At 35.2% G+C, this 15,101-nt stretch overlaps 1 long non-coding RNA gene across 1 annotated transcript in view; it reads right to left on the bottom strand.

Moving 5' to 3' along the window:
- LOC138368403 (uncharacterized) overlaps positions 1-9,667 on the bottom strand; it is a 13,318-nt gene extending 3,651 nt beyond the window's left edge. Inside the window, exons 1-2 of the long non-coding RNA XR_011229582.1 lie at positions 9,576-9,667; positions 3,855-3,961 (exon numbers count right to left, since the gene is read on the bottom strand). This is a non-coding gene — a long non-coding RNA (uncharacterized lncRNA). The remainder of the gene's footprint in view (positions 1-3,854; positions 3,962-9,575) is intronic.
- Between the last annotated feature and the right edge of the window lie 5,434 nt (positions 9,668-15,101).

Genomic DNA, 15,101 nt, shown 5'->3' with positions numbered 1-15,101 from the left:
AGTGGCTCCAAGAACTGAAGGGCAAGAGCTACGAGGAGAGGTTAGAGGCAATTAAATATGCCAAAACTAAAAGACAGAAGAAAGAGGTGATATGATCACTACATACAAATAGTAACAGGAATTGATAAAATCGACAGGGAAGATTTCCTGAGACCTGGAACTTCAAGAACAGGAGGTCATAGATTGAAACTAGCTTAACACAGATGCTAAAGAAATAAAAGAAAATTCACTTTCGCAAATAGAGTGGTAGACGGTTGGAACAAGTTAGGTGAGAAGGTGGTGGAGGCCAAGACTGTCAGTAGTTTCAAAGCGTTATATGACAAAGAGTGCTGGGAAGACGGTCTCATCCTGTAACTACACTTAGGTAATTACACACACACACAATATATATATATATATATGTTTCATTGAATATGACCGCATATTCTGTATTTATTATTTTCTGGTTTAGGGCTTCTGTCCCTCTAACTATTTTCTTAGCATCAGGGCTTAATTGGAATAGGAGTTCTCCAAAACTCATTTTCGTACTTTTAAGGTGAAGAAAAGAAGTGATTTACTATAGAGTGTATTACACTTATTTGTATAATTTGCACGACGTTTCGAACCTCCATGGTTCATTCTCAAGTGAACAATCTTACAATACTAGTTGATTTTATACCCGCATTAGGTCAGGTGATAATACAATGAAGGTGAAAAACATGGGGGGATACATAAGGGATAAACATAGGGGCTGCAGAAGGCTTATTGGCCCATACGAGGCATCTCCTATCTAAACACAAAGATTAATCCAGTGTAATTGGCCTGTTATGTTGGACATTGTCTTCTGTGTTGGCATCGATATGTTCTTGTCTTGTCCTTACTATACTTACAGAAAATAATAAATACAGAATATGCGGTCATATTCAATGGAACATGTTTGAAAGAAAACCTGCTGCCAGTATACACCAATATATATATATATATATATATATATATATATATATATATATATATATATATATATATGTCGTACCTAGTAGCCAGAACGCACTTTTCAGCCTATGCAAGGCCCGATTTGCCTAATAAGCAAAGCTTTCATGAATTAATATATTTTCTCTATTTTTTTCTTATGAAATGATAAAGCTATCCATTTCATTATGTATGAGGTCAATTTTTTTTATTGGAGTTAAAATTAATATAGATATATGACCGAACCTAACCAACCCTACCTAACCTATCTAGCAACATAGTGGACATCAACCTAGCAGTGCAATCTTTTCTTCAAAAAACTCTTAGCCTTAATAATACCCACTGTCCTATGCTTACAAAACAAGCCACAACCAAAAGGCTTAACAATCCCTGGCTTACAAAGGGAATACTTAAATCTATTAATAAAAAACATGACCTTGAGAAGAAGTATAGGTTAGGAATTGTCTCCAAAGAATTCTCAAAGAATTACTCATTATTGCTGTCTAAGATAATTAGACGAGCCAAAACTAAACACTACGAAGATAAATTTACCCAAATAAAGAGCAACATTAAACAAACTTGGAGAACAATTTCTCAAATATTGGGATCAAAGAAGTCTTTAAATAACAAACCGACTCTCCTGTCTAATAACGATGGTCAGCTTTCAGCCTCTGATTCTGCTATTGAGTTCAATAGGTTCTTCTCTTCCATTGGTTCATCCCTTGCAAATGATATTCCATCTTCCAGTACAGACATTAATGACTATCTTTCAGGTAACTATCCACAGTCTCTGTACCTAAAGCCTATTAATTCCACTGACGTCAATGAGATAATCCTTTCCCTTAAAACCAAGTCTGGTGCCCTTGAGGAGATACCAACTTTAATTTACAAAAAAGCCTCCAGATCTTTAGCCCCTGCTATTGCTTTGCTCTTCAACAAGTCACTTGAACTCCAAACCTTCCCAGATATTCTAAAAAAAGCGAGAGTAACGCCTGTCCACAAATGTGGTAATCTCACAGATGTTAACAACTACAGACCTATATCTATCCTGCCAAACTTGTCAAAAATTTTTGAAAAACTAATCTATAAGCAGCTTTACTCATATCTAGCCAAACTCAATATACTTAGCCCTTGCCAATATGGCTTCAGACCCAAAAAAAGCACTAACGATGCACTTATTAGTATGCTTAACTCGATTCATACAGCTCTTGATAAAAATGAGTTCCCTGTTGGGTTGTTTGTGGACCTGCGTAAAGCTTTTGGACACTGTCAACCACCAAAACCTTCTTCTTAAATTACATCATTATGGAGTCAGAGGACACTCCCTACAATACCTCAAATCCTACCTTACTGACAGGCTCCAATATGTTTCTGTGAATAATACAATTTCTCCCACCCTACCCATCAACATTGGTGTTCCCCAGGGCAGCATACTTGGCCCCCTCCTCTTTCTCATCTACATTAATGACCTTCCAAATGCCTCCCAAAACCTCAAAACCAATTCTATTTGCTGACGACACAACCTTCATTTACTCCAGTCCTGATCCCCTTGCTCTAAATGCCACAGTAAATACTGAGCTAAATAAAGTCCATCTGTGGCTAACTGCCACAAACTCACCCTTAACATTGACAAAACCTTTTATATTCTGTTTTGGCAATAAATCCTCTAATCAAATAAATCTCAAAATAAACAATACCCAAATTTGTAACAAATTAGATGGCAAATTCCTTGGCATTCTCATTGACCACAAGCTTAATTTCAGGGAACATTCTAAACATATCAAAAAGTTTTAAAAAAACTGTGGGCATTCTTTCTAAGATCAGATATTATGTACCACGCCCTGCCCTGGTGACTCTCTATTACTCCCTTATCTATCCATATCTCAACTATGGTATTTGTGCTTGGGGCTCTTCTACCCAACATCACTTACGTTCTCTAATTACTCAACACAAAGCTGCTATTAGGACAATATACAATTCTGGCCCAGACATCACTCGGTACCCCCTACTTAAATCTCTGAATATGTTAGACATTAAGTCACTGCACATTCTCTCATGTGTACTTATACATATATAAAACGCTAAACTATAATGCCAATCCTGATCTCAAAAGCTTCATAGAAGGTTGTATCAGAACCCATGAGCATCCACACCAGAAATAAATACAGTTTTGATATTCCTAGAGTACGACTTAATCAAAATAGAAATGCTCTACAAATCAAGGGGCCCAGAATGTGGAATGACCTTCCCAACCATGTTAAAGACTGTACCTCTCTCAACCAGTTTAAGTTAAAAGCGAAGCTATACCTAATAAATTCCCTGTAACCTACCTTACCCTTCTATTGTCAACCAATGTCTGTTTTTTTTCTTTAAAGAGCGCTGTTTGTCGACATAATTGTATTTGTGCTGCTTCTTCATCTATGTTTTCATTTCTTGTTTTCATTCTACTCATTATGCTCAATTAGTATTAAGCTTGTCATTTAAGTTTATCATGCCCGAAACGCTTTGCGTAATAGTGACTTTAGGCATTGTATGTACTAGCTCTACCTATAAGTCAAACAATCCTTGTAAATATTTATTGTATGTATGTACCTTACCTAAATAAAATTGTATTGTATTGTATTGTATCTTTATAGGTTAGGTTAGGTAGCTGAAAATGTTAGGTTAGGTAGTCGAAAAAACATTAATTCATGAAACTTGGCTTATTAGGCAAATCAGGCCTTGCATAGTAGGCTGAGATGTGCGTTCTGGCTACTAGGTACGACACATTATATATATATATATTATATATATATATATATATATATATATATATATATATATATATATATATATATATATATATATATATATATATATCAGACAATTAGTAAAAAAAAAAAAAAACAAAAATAAAATTATTTTACCTTGTACCTAGATCCACCAGGCCTGTTTGGTGCATGTTTCAGTACTTCAGACATCTGGAAGGTCACATCCTCCTCCTCAACTTGTGGATGTGCGTTGATAGATGATTCTGGTAAAATTAAGTTATTTATATAATAATAAATTCAGTATAACAATAATATTCTGTAAAATTAAAAGTAATTTATACATCAATCAGATAAAACTCTCCAGAGATGGTGATACACAACATATAAAGGACAAGTCTTCAGAACAAAATATGCATTTAGGAATAAGGTTTTGTACATGTAGGTAGCACATGAGAAAATAAGTGGAAGGTGATCAAGTTTATATTAACATGTTAATGGCTTTGTTAAGGCTTTGCAAGAATGAAAAAATATTAATAATATAATATCACCTACCAATTAATTGTACATCATTTATAAGTCAATTATTTGCATTATTATTATTCAATACTAATGATATAAAAATGCATTTTGTAATTTACTATTTATGCAAGTATTAAGCACAAGATCATGAAATAAAACTGCAAAATACTGTAATGGATAAACCAATTAAGTTTACATTTTCCTATAGCTAAGTCAGTCAGTTCTATTAGCAGCAGAGAACAATTATGCCCAACCTCTATTAAATGAAACAATCTTAAGAGCAAGTGATAGAAATATAATCATTTATGCTTGGGAAAATATTATGGAATGGTTCCAAATATGAAAAATATTAAGTTTTTTGGTTAAAAATTTTTAACTTAAAATTTAAATTTTTAAGTGAATTTTAAACTTTAAAAAAATTATTTAATTTTTTGGTTACTTACTTAAAATAACATTATATAGTTCTTGTTTTGGTAGAAATGCAATTTCATCTTTTGCCCTTCCAGACTGTATAGTGACCACAGGCGGTTTGTTCATATCTTCATTATTCTTCGAACCGTGGTTGCACAATCAGACCCACGTACACTGGGTTAAAAGCAACACCTAAAAGCAACAACAAAAATGTAGTACACTGACGAATTTTGAATATATATTATATATATATATATATATAATATATATATATATATATATATATATAATATGCCATATTACCATATATATGCTATGTTGTATGCTACAACTTGGCTTGATAATAAAGCCATTCACAACTGCAGGCCTAATAAAAAAAGGAGGTGGCATAGCAATATCTTACAAAGATACCTTCATCTGCAATAGTGTCATTAGTAATAGAGACGAATATTGTGAATATACCTTTGCCAAGTTCTCCAGTAAATCCCTTAAATCCTCCTTGACTATAAGTGCCATCTATAGATTTCCCAATACCAACATAGCTTCATTCTCAGATAACGTAAGGAATCTTATCATAAATAACAATCTCAACAAAAATCAAACCAACTTAGTGGTTTGTAATGGTGAACAAAACATGCAGATACTTATATATAACCTGTGAATAGAGTGTAATAACAGCAAAACTATTTGTTTATTGTTTTATGACCATAATAATTGAATCACTAATATGATTCACTAATATATAATCCTAATAATAATCACTAATATATAATCCATTGAACATGCTGCATCTCTTTCAGTCTCTTTGCAATTTGAAGAAGAGGGTTTTTAATTGATCGAACCATATTCTTAAAGTAAAGTAAATGAGATGTATTCCATATTTTGCAAAATATACGATGAAGGCACACAAACATTCATACCAAAACTGAAGGGCAGGATTTATGAGGAGACATTAGAGGCATTAAATATTCAAAACTAGAAGACAGAAGGAAAAGAGGAGATATGATCACTACGTACAAAACAGTAACAGGAATTGATAAACTTGATAGGGAAGATTTCCCGAGACCTGGAATTTCAAGAACAAGAAGTTATAGATTTAAACGAACTAAACAAAGATGCCGAAGAAATGTAAGATAATTCACTTTTGCAAACAGAATGGTAAACGGTTGGAACAAGTTAGGTGAGAAGGTGGTGGAGGCCAAAACCGTCAAAAGTTTCAAAGCATTATATGACAAAGAGTGCTGGGAAAATGGGACACCACGAGTGTAGCTCTCATCCTGTAACTACACTTAGGATTTCCTTAAGTACTTTCGTATTTCAATAATATATCTTCAGAAGGAATCATTCCTCCTGAAATAATTTACATTTACTTGATTCCTTCTGAACATGTATTATTTAAATATGAAAGTACTTAAGGAATTTCCTGTTTCAATTCTTCTTCCGTGGTCTGACACTCACATTTTTCACCACATGTTAATTTCCGTGATTTACACACACACAAATTTATACACACACACACATATAATATATTATATATATATTTATATACTGTATATATATATATATATATATATATATATATATATATATATATATATATATATATATATATATATATATATATATATATATATATATATATATATATGCATATAAATATTATATATATACTGATAATTAGCTAAAAATATATTCAAGTAAATGTAAATTATTTTACCTTGCACCTAGATCCACCAAGCTTGTATGGTGTGCATTTCAGTACTTCGGAAATCTGGAACGATCTGGAATCTCTTATCTGCAATGAAACAATACATATTATTGCACTTGCCACAATACCACACAAGAATCAGTACGCCTTACCACACAATCAGTACGACTGTTTTCAGCGAGCCACTGAACACACTGAAGATTGATAACCCAAATGAATTTTTCATGGATATGATACCAACATCAAATCATAAATCAGATGTGATCCTATCCCCACTGGATTTTGAAGAAGCCATAGACAGTATGCCTATGCACTCTGCACCAGGCCCTGACTCTTGGAACTCTATATTCATCAAGAACTGTAAAAAAACGTTATCGCAGGCCCTTCACATTCTTTGGAGACAAAGCCAAGATACTGGCATTATCCCTGACATACTAAAAACAGCAGAGATAGCACCGCCCCATAAAGGAGGAAATAAGGCAGAGGCAAAAAACTACAGACCGATAGCACTAACATCGCACATCATAAAAATCTTTGAGAGAATGCTAAGAAGTAAGATCACAAAATACATGGAATCACAGCATCTCCATAACCCCAGACAACATGGTTTCAGAACAGGGCGCTCTTGCCTATCACAGTTGCTGGACCACTCTGACATGGCACTAGATGCCATGGAAGACAAACAAAACGCTGATGTAATTTACACAGATTTCGCAAAAGCCTTTGACAAATGTGACCATTGTTTATTGCACATAAAATGCGTTCAAAAGGAATTACCGGAAAAATAGGCAGATGGATATACAACTTCCTGACTAATAGAACCCAATGTGTAGTAGTCAACAAAATAAAATCTGGACCATCAACCGTAAAGAGCTCAGTCCCCAAGGGTACTGTGCTTGCTCCAATACTTTTTCTCATCCTCATATCGGACATAGACAAGGACACAACCTATAGTACTTGATCATCCTTTGCAGATGACACTAGAATCTTCACGAGAGTAGGCAACATAGAGGACACGGCAAACCTCCAATCAGATGTAAATCAGGTCTTTCTATGGGCTACAGAAAATAACATGGTGATTAACGAACATAAGTTTCAGCTCATGCGCTACGGAAAAAATGAAAATATAAAAACGGAAACCACTTACAAAACTCAGTCAAATCATAACATTGAACGGAAAAGCAACGTAAAGGATTTGGGTGTACTGATGTCAGAAGGCCTTACATTTAAAGAACACAATAAAGTAGCCGTCACAACTGCAAGAAAAATGACAGGATAGATAACAAGAACTTTTCACACTAGAGATGCTATACCGATGATGATAGTTTTCAAGACGCTAGTGCTCTCTAGAGTGGAATACTGCTGCATAATGAAAGCCCCTTTCAAAGCTGGAGAAATTACTGACCTATACTTATGCATTTATCTTCGGTTTAACACAACAGGCACCAGACACACGCTAGGCATCATACACACTAGGATAAAACAAACATTAGGCTGGAAGTCAGAAAAGAATTCAAAGAATTTTACTGGAAAGGCTTGCTGTTAGGAAAGGAAGTAATTGAGATGAATTAATGCACAGTATGTCAATTTTGTGAAATATATGATAAAGGAACAAAAACATTTATACCAAAACAGAGATGCAGAACTAGGAAACAGGATTTGTTCAACTGAAATTTCAAGACGGCCAGAGACCAAAAGACACAAAAATGGAATCAATATACGAAGAGGCCAAACCCCCAAACATACCAGTAATACAAAGAGAAACAACTACACGGCAGTGAGGAGAGAGGCAGAAAGAAATTTTGAAAAAAGAATAAACAAATGTAAAGCAGAACAAATATTCTATAAATACAGCAACAACCAATTGCAGGTAAAGGATAATATTCAGAGCTTTTAAATGCATGGATGGCGAAATACTCAAGAAATTGTTCACGACTTTTGTTAGACTAAAGCTGGAATATGCAGCGGTTGTATGGTGCCCATATCTTAAGAAGCACATAAACTGGAAAAGGTGCAAAGACATGCTACTAAGTGGCTCCCAGAATTGAAGGACAAAACTATGAGGAGAGGTTAGAGGCATTAAATATACCAAATATACTACACAAATATATATACTACACATACACAATACTAGGATGCACAATAAACTACCCTACACAGGCTGAGTATGGTGTGTACAATAAATGATTAGCTAAAAGATAAGAATGAGTTTGTATAAATGGGGTTAAATCAGAGTGGGAAAATGTAAGTGGAGTTCCTCAAAACTCTGTCCTGGGACCTCTGTAATTCATAATATATACAAATAATTTAGACTCAGGTTTGATCAGCAATATTTGAAAATTTCCAGATGATACAAAAGGGATTTTTTTCTGGATTCAGGATTATTTTTTTATGGCTGAAAACATGTTTTCAGCAATAAAAGAAATACAGTATTGCTGGAACAACCGTCGACATCTTCAAGAGAAAACCTGAACATCTTCAAGAAGTGCTGGACAAACAAGGCTGTGGTGGATATGTGGGCCTGAGGGGCCTGTCCAAGCAACAGCCTGTTGGACCAAGCTCTCACATGTCAAGCCTGGCCTTGGAAGGGCTTGGTGAGTAGAACAACTACCAGAACCCTATAATGCATGTATCAAGCAGATAACTAGGTTGTAGAGATAGATAACATAGTGATTATAAGAAAACTAAAAACTCACTGGAAGCAATATAAATTACAAGAGTTGATACTCAACTTCTTTCCATTGTACCTCCCGTGTGTCAGCTTATCACTCTACTGCTAATATCACGGTATTGCAGAATATCTGTCTCTACATTGCCAAGGTGTCCAGGCAGTGAGCACCACATAATGCAGTGCAGTCCTGTAAGAATAAGCACAGTAAGTATGGGCATGGAGGGGTGCAGCAGTGGCTTGTGAAGGGCTGGAGAGTAAATGGACATGCCCAGGTAAAAAGCATTAGGGTAACAGAACATAGCCCATAAAAATAGTAATGACTGTGAATGAATAATTATATGAATGCAATAATATTTCATATCTCAATAGGAATACTAAGCAGGGTGCAAGACAAGGTACTGGTGGTGATAGTGGTTGGTACAAGTCCTCACATCCCACAGACACCAGTAACAGCCCTCACTTCCCAACACAGTACCCTTGTTCCTTACTCAACACCCCCTTGGACCTTTATTACAGAAAAATAGAATCAATTAATATAATAAAATATAAAATATAAGTGTTTACTTACGATAATACTATCGGTGGAACACAAAATCTTCTTCTTCTTGATAGTAGGTGCAGTTTGCATGAAGGGTTTGTCCTCGCCATGACTGAACTGACAAAATGGCCGCTGTGTTGATATGGCGTCAGATGACGCTGTGACGTCACAGGTGAGGGACGCTTTGCGCAATTACTCCCTCGTCGCTTGACCCCATCATTAATAATTTTGTTATTTTTATTATTTTATTTTTATTTATTTATGTACAAGAAGTTACATTGGGGGTTAACAGAGAATATAGAAAATAAGTTGAATTAACATTCTTGTAAAGCCACTAGCACGCATAGCGTTTCGGGTAAGTCCTTAAACAGATTTTTTTTTATAAATTAACAGTAAAATTGATAAAAAATGTTAGCAGGTATTTTACAGCTTTTCTTTACAGGTACAGATAATTTTAAGTAGAATAATTACAGTAAAATCAGCAAAAGTGTTTGCAGGTAATTTGAAGAAATTTTGACACAAAAGCAGATCAGAATGATACACAATAATAACAATACACAATAAAGAAACAAGGATTACTAGGTACATGAGGATAGCATTTCAGGGTTATACATTGGTTCACTGAAGCACAATATGAAGATCATTTCGAGGAAAAGTTTCAAGGAATAATGCAGTAGTATATGCACTGAATACAACAACCATGATATCAGATGATATCTAAGATTACAATGTTAAAGTAATATGGCTTAGGTACAAATATTGGGGGATTGAGTAACACTAGATACAGTGTGAAGATAAAGCCCATGGTAGAAAACTATGAAGATGAAATTAGGTACTTTTTGGTTTTATTTTTGAATATGGCAGAAGTTGGACAGCTTTTCAAATCATTAGGGAGTGAGTTCCATAGACTAGGTCCCTTTATTTACATAGAGTGTTTACATAGATTAAGTTTGACTCTGGGGATATCAAAGAGATATTTATGTCTGGTGGGGTGGCCATGTGTTCTATTACATCTGTCCAGGAAGAGTTTCAGAACAGGGTTTGCACTTAGAAAAAGGGTTTTATAAACGTAATTTACACAGGAGAATGTATGGAGTGAATTTATGTTTAGCATGTTTAGGGATTTGAACAAGGGAGCTGTGTGTTGTCTGAAGGTAGAGTTAGTTATTGTCCTGATAGCAGATTTTTACTGGATGATGATGGGCTTGAGGTAGTTTGCAGAGGTTGAACCTCAAGCACAAATACCATAAGAATGATAGGGATAGATAAGTGCATAATAGAGTGAGGAGAGCAGAGTAGGGTACATAATATCTGATCTTAGAGAGTATACCAACTGTTATAGAAACCTTTTTAGTTATGTGTTGTATATGGGTGCGGAAGGTGAGTCTCTTGTCTAGGAATAGGCCAAGGAACTTTCCATCATTTTTATTGTTAATGTTTACATTAGCTATCTGAAGCTGAATTGCATTTGTTGATTTGTTTCCAAATAAGATATAGTAGATCTTTTCTATGTTTAGTGTGAGTTTGTTGGTTGACATCCACAAGTAGACTTTTTTTAATTAATTGTTTACAACATTATTTAACAGGTGGGTTGGGGTCAGAGTAGATGAGTAGTATCATCAGCCAACAATATAGGTTTAAGTATGTTAGAGACATTAGGGAGATCATTGATGTATATAAGAAACAGGAGGGTCCTAGGATGCTGCTCTGTGGCACCCCTATGGTAAGTGGTAGAGTGGGAGAGGTTATATCATTGATGGCTACATATTGGTGTCTGTTACTAAGATAGGATCGGATATAGTTCAGGGCAGTTCAAAGTTGTTGTTGTATTTGTGTCTAGCTTCAGACACAAGCATGTTACAGTTATGTCTTAAGGAGTTGAGAGCAATTAAGGATGATAAAGAGTCACTTACAATTAATGTATCAAGTTTGGATACTTGTACACATTTCAGTGCAAGGAGCAAGGCAAATAGTTCAGTCTGAAGGGTAGAGGCCCAGTTGTTTATACGGACTCCCCACTCAAAATATAAGTCATAGCCTATTGTCAGGACAACTGCACTTCCAGCTGCACCCGTTGGGCGCTGTAGGAAACCTTCAGTGTATATGATTTGAGAGAGAGAATGCTCTGTGGACAGAGCATCAATATGGCTTAAGACGTTGAGCTTTGCCTCAAAACAAAGCTGGGACTGATCTCTAATTTGCTCCTTTGATGGAAAGGGAGGGATTAAAATTGAAAAGGGTGTAATTTCCTACAGTGCAGGAAAGTGATATTGTTGTCTCTCTTGGTACAAATTATAAATCTGATACTTTCTGAGTTCAGTTCCAATTTTATTTATCTATTTGAAACAATGTTTACATTCAATAAAGAAATTCTGGAGGGCTTCTGTGCAAGGGTTAGGATGAGATAGCCTAAGCATTTTTATACCAATTTGACAGTTAATTTTAGTAACACGATAAACAACGCTCGGAATATTAAGTTCCTTTCTCATATTAAGTATCTTTGTGGTACGAAGGCACCCAAGGATTATCCTCAAGGCTTTGTCTGCAATTTTTCAAGCCCTCCAAGCTTTCTTTCAGGATGCCTTAAAGTTAGTTTAGTTCATTTATTATGCACCCCATACCCATCTTGTGGGCGGTAGTGGAAAGGGTTGCAGAGGCACATAATGGGCTCAGGGACTGAACCCCACAATTCATTTAGCTCAGCAAGTTACAATCTTGATGAGCTAGTTACAAAATTCAGTATAAGTCGTCACATCAACAATGGGTTCGAGATCGACCACAAGTACAGTTTCTAAATTAAGCAACTGACATATGTGGAGAGCTAGTGTTACAATTGATATGTTTGTCCTGCACACCGCCCCCATCCAGTGGGCAGCGGTGGATATGTTACAATCACTTAGTTACTACCTACAGTTAGCAAACTGGGGATATTTGGCTAAAATTTCTGGTAGCAGATCATTTTGAATGAAATATTTACATATCGTTGGTACATTGGTTATAGAATTGTCTCTGAATTCACTATCACATAGTGACGGAGGGTGTGCGAATAATTTTGTTGACACAGTTAACATTTGGTCAGATCTACATCAGCAGATAATGAGAATTCCCAGAAATACTTGTAACCGAGTCTAAGCCGAGCAGTAGTAACATCTAGAAGTCTACTGATTTTTTTGGATGAACCATAGATGTGTGGCTTCTCTTGCATGATAGTACTGAACGAAAGTTAATCGCCCCAAACACTTTCGCGTTTTGGGCAAGTTACCCCTCCACACTCTCCAGTTTTTTTTAGACATTCCCTGGTAGTGTGCGGAAATACTGAAAAGTGTATACTCTTTTCAACTTTGTCACCTTAATTCTCGTCCTATGTCTTTCATTTTGGTATCAATGCGTTCGCAATAGAATTCCCAACAGAACTATGTGCATATAATGTCAAAGACAGCAGCGCGCTCCACCGCCGACAAGATGAATGTAGGCCAAGGGTACCAGAAAAAGAAAGCTGAGCCACCCTCAGGCAACTCTCATTACATTAGAGAGCGTGGTAATACTGAAAAGTGTATACCCTTTTCAACTTTGTTACCTCAATTCTCATCCTAGGTTTTTCAATTTGGTATCAATGTGTTCGCAATAGAATTCTCTACAGGACTAAAGGCATATAAACTCCAAAAGCCCGGCTTACCATCCGCAACAAACAGAGTAAGCGAGAGTGTGTTACCAGGGAGCGCACAAGAGCGATAAAATGTATACACTCTTTCATTTTGGTCACCCCAATTGTCATCCTAGGTCTTTCATTTTGGTATCAATGTGTTAGCAATAGAATTATCTACAGGTTTAAATGCATATAAACTCCAAAAGCAAGGTGTACCATCCGCACAAAACAGAGAAAGTGAGAGAAAGTAACCCGGGAGCACTCTAGTGCAATGTAATGTGAACACTCTTTTCACTTTGGTTACCTCAATTCTCGTCATATGTCTTTCATTTTGGTATCAATGTGTTCGCAATTGTATCTGCTGGCATTTTACCCTTTGCTTGGATCTGAAGGGTTTTAGGCTCACCACGATGCAATCTGATAGTACCGCAGGTGTATATACCTATCTTCAAGCAGCAATTCACTCATTCAAACCGACTTATAATAGTTATCCATATATAAATGGTAATCTTTGTTCTACCTGTTAACCTGTCATATGAAGAAAGATTGTCAAAGCTTATATTACATTCTCTAGAAAAGCGAAGAATTAGGAGTGACATATAGTAGAGGTGCACAATGGGACGAATGGACATAACAAAGGGGACATTAATGGGGTATTAAAAGTAGCAACACAAGACAGAACTCGAAACAAAGTGTAAAAATTGGAAAAATTTAGATTTAGGAAAGAACTGCATGGGTAAATACACTGGGTTTGTACCTTAAGGTTCATGTATGCAATATTACAGAGTTCCAGTTAACTCCCATGCATGCAATCAATTTATGTTATGTTTATGTTTTTTATGTTAAAATGTTTTTGTTGATTTGTTTGTATATTTTCATAAGTAAAGCATGCTTACCGTCTTATTCCAAGTTTTATGATAACTTTGCAAGGTTTAAAACATAAAGTTCAACATATATTCTGGTTTTCATACAGGAATTATATGTTAATATAACATCATAATAACGTAATGATGTCGTGTAAATAACGTTATACTGACGTCATATAAATGTTATATTTATGTTATAAGAACGTAAATTGGATAGGTTTACATAAAGTAAACAAAAAAAACTAAATGTTGACTGAAAATTATTTATTCTTAAATATAAAGCATGAAAACATTATAATACCATAGCATTCACTATTATTTTTAAATTTTTACATAAATCTTAAAAAACTGTGTCTCAAGAATAAATGTTTTTAGTTATATCCTTTGGTTTTAAGAACGTCAGATATACGTATTTATGTCAAAAGTTACAGTATTACCTTTGTGGCACCATTTAAAAACGTCCACAAACGTACTGTGTTTGCTGGGAAGTGCGTAAGCGTCTGCACTCCATGCCCGACAAGCTACTGAGCGCTACTATAAAAACATATGTATCTTCACTTGAGCTATAAATATGTTCATTGTAATGTATTTAAAATGAAGCTCTTATTTCTTTCTTGCTTAAGACATATAAAACATTTGTGTTTATTAACGAATTTACGTGAAATAAACATTGATCTGAGAGAGAGTTGCTCTGTAGTTCAGTGTGTACGGGGTGGGAGCTCCATAATTTTTAAAATACATGTATCTTCATTAGAACTTTAAATATGTCTATGGTAAAGTGTTTAAAGTGAAGCTTATATATCTGCCTTTCTTGAGACATATAAAACATATATGTTTATTAACGAATTCACGTGAAATAAACATTGTTCTGAGAGAGAGTTGCTCGGTCGATCGATCTTTCCGGGGTCGGAGCTCGGCTAATTTAAAAGTACACGTATCTTCGCTTTAAATTTAAATATGCCCATGGTAAGGTATTTAGAATGAAGCTTATATTTCTATCTTTCTTGTGACATATAAAACTCTTACGTTTTTAAGGAATCTGCG

Source organism: Procambarus clarkii, chromosome 25 (assembly GCF_040958095.1).
Source record: "Procambarus clarkii isolate CNS0578487 chromosome 25, FALCON_Pclarkii_2.0, whole genome shotgun sequence".
In the NCBI taxonomy this organism is placed as follows: Eukaryota; Metazoa; Arthropoda; class Malacostraca; order Decapoda; family Cambaridae; genus Procambarus; species Procambarus clarkii.
This window is presented reverse-complemented; position numbering and strand designations above follow the sequence as displayed.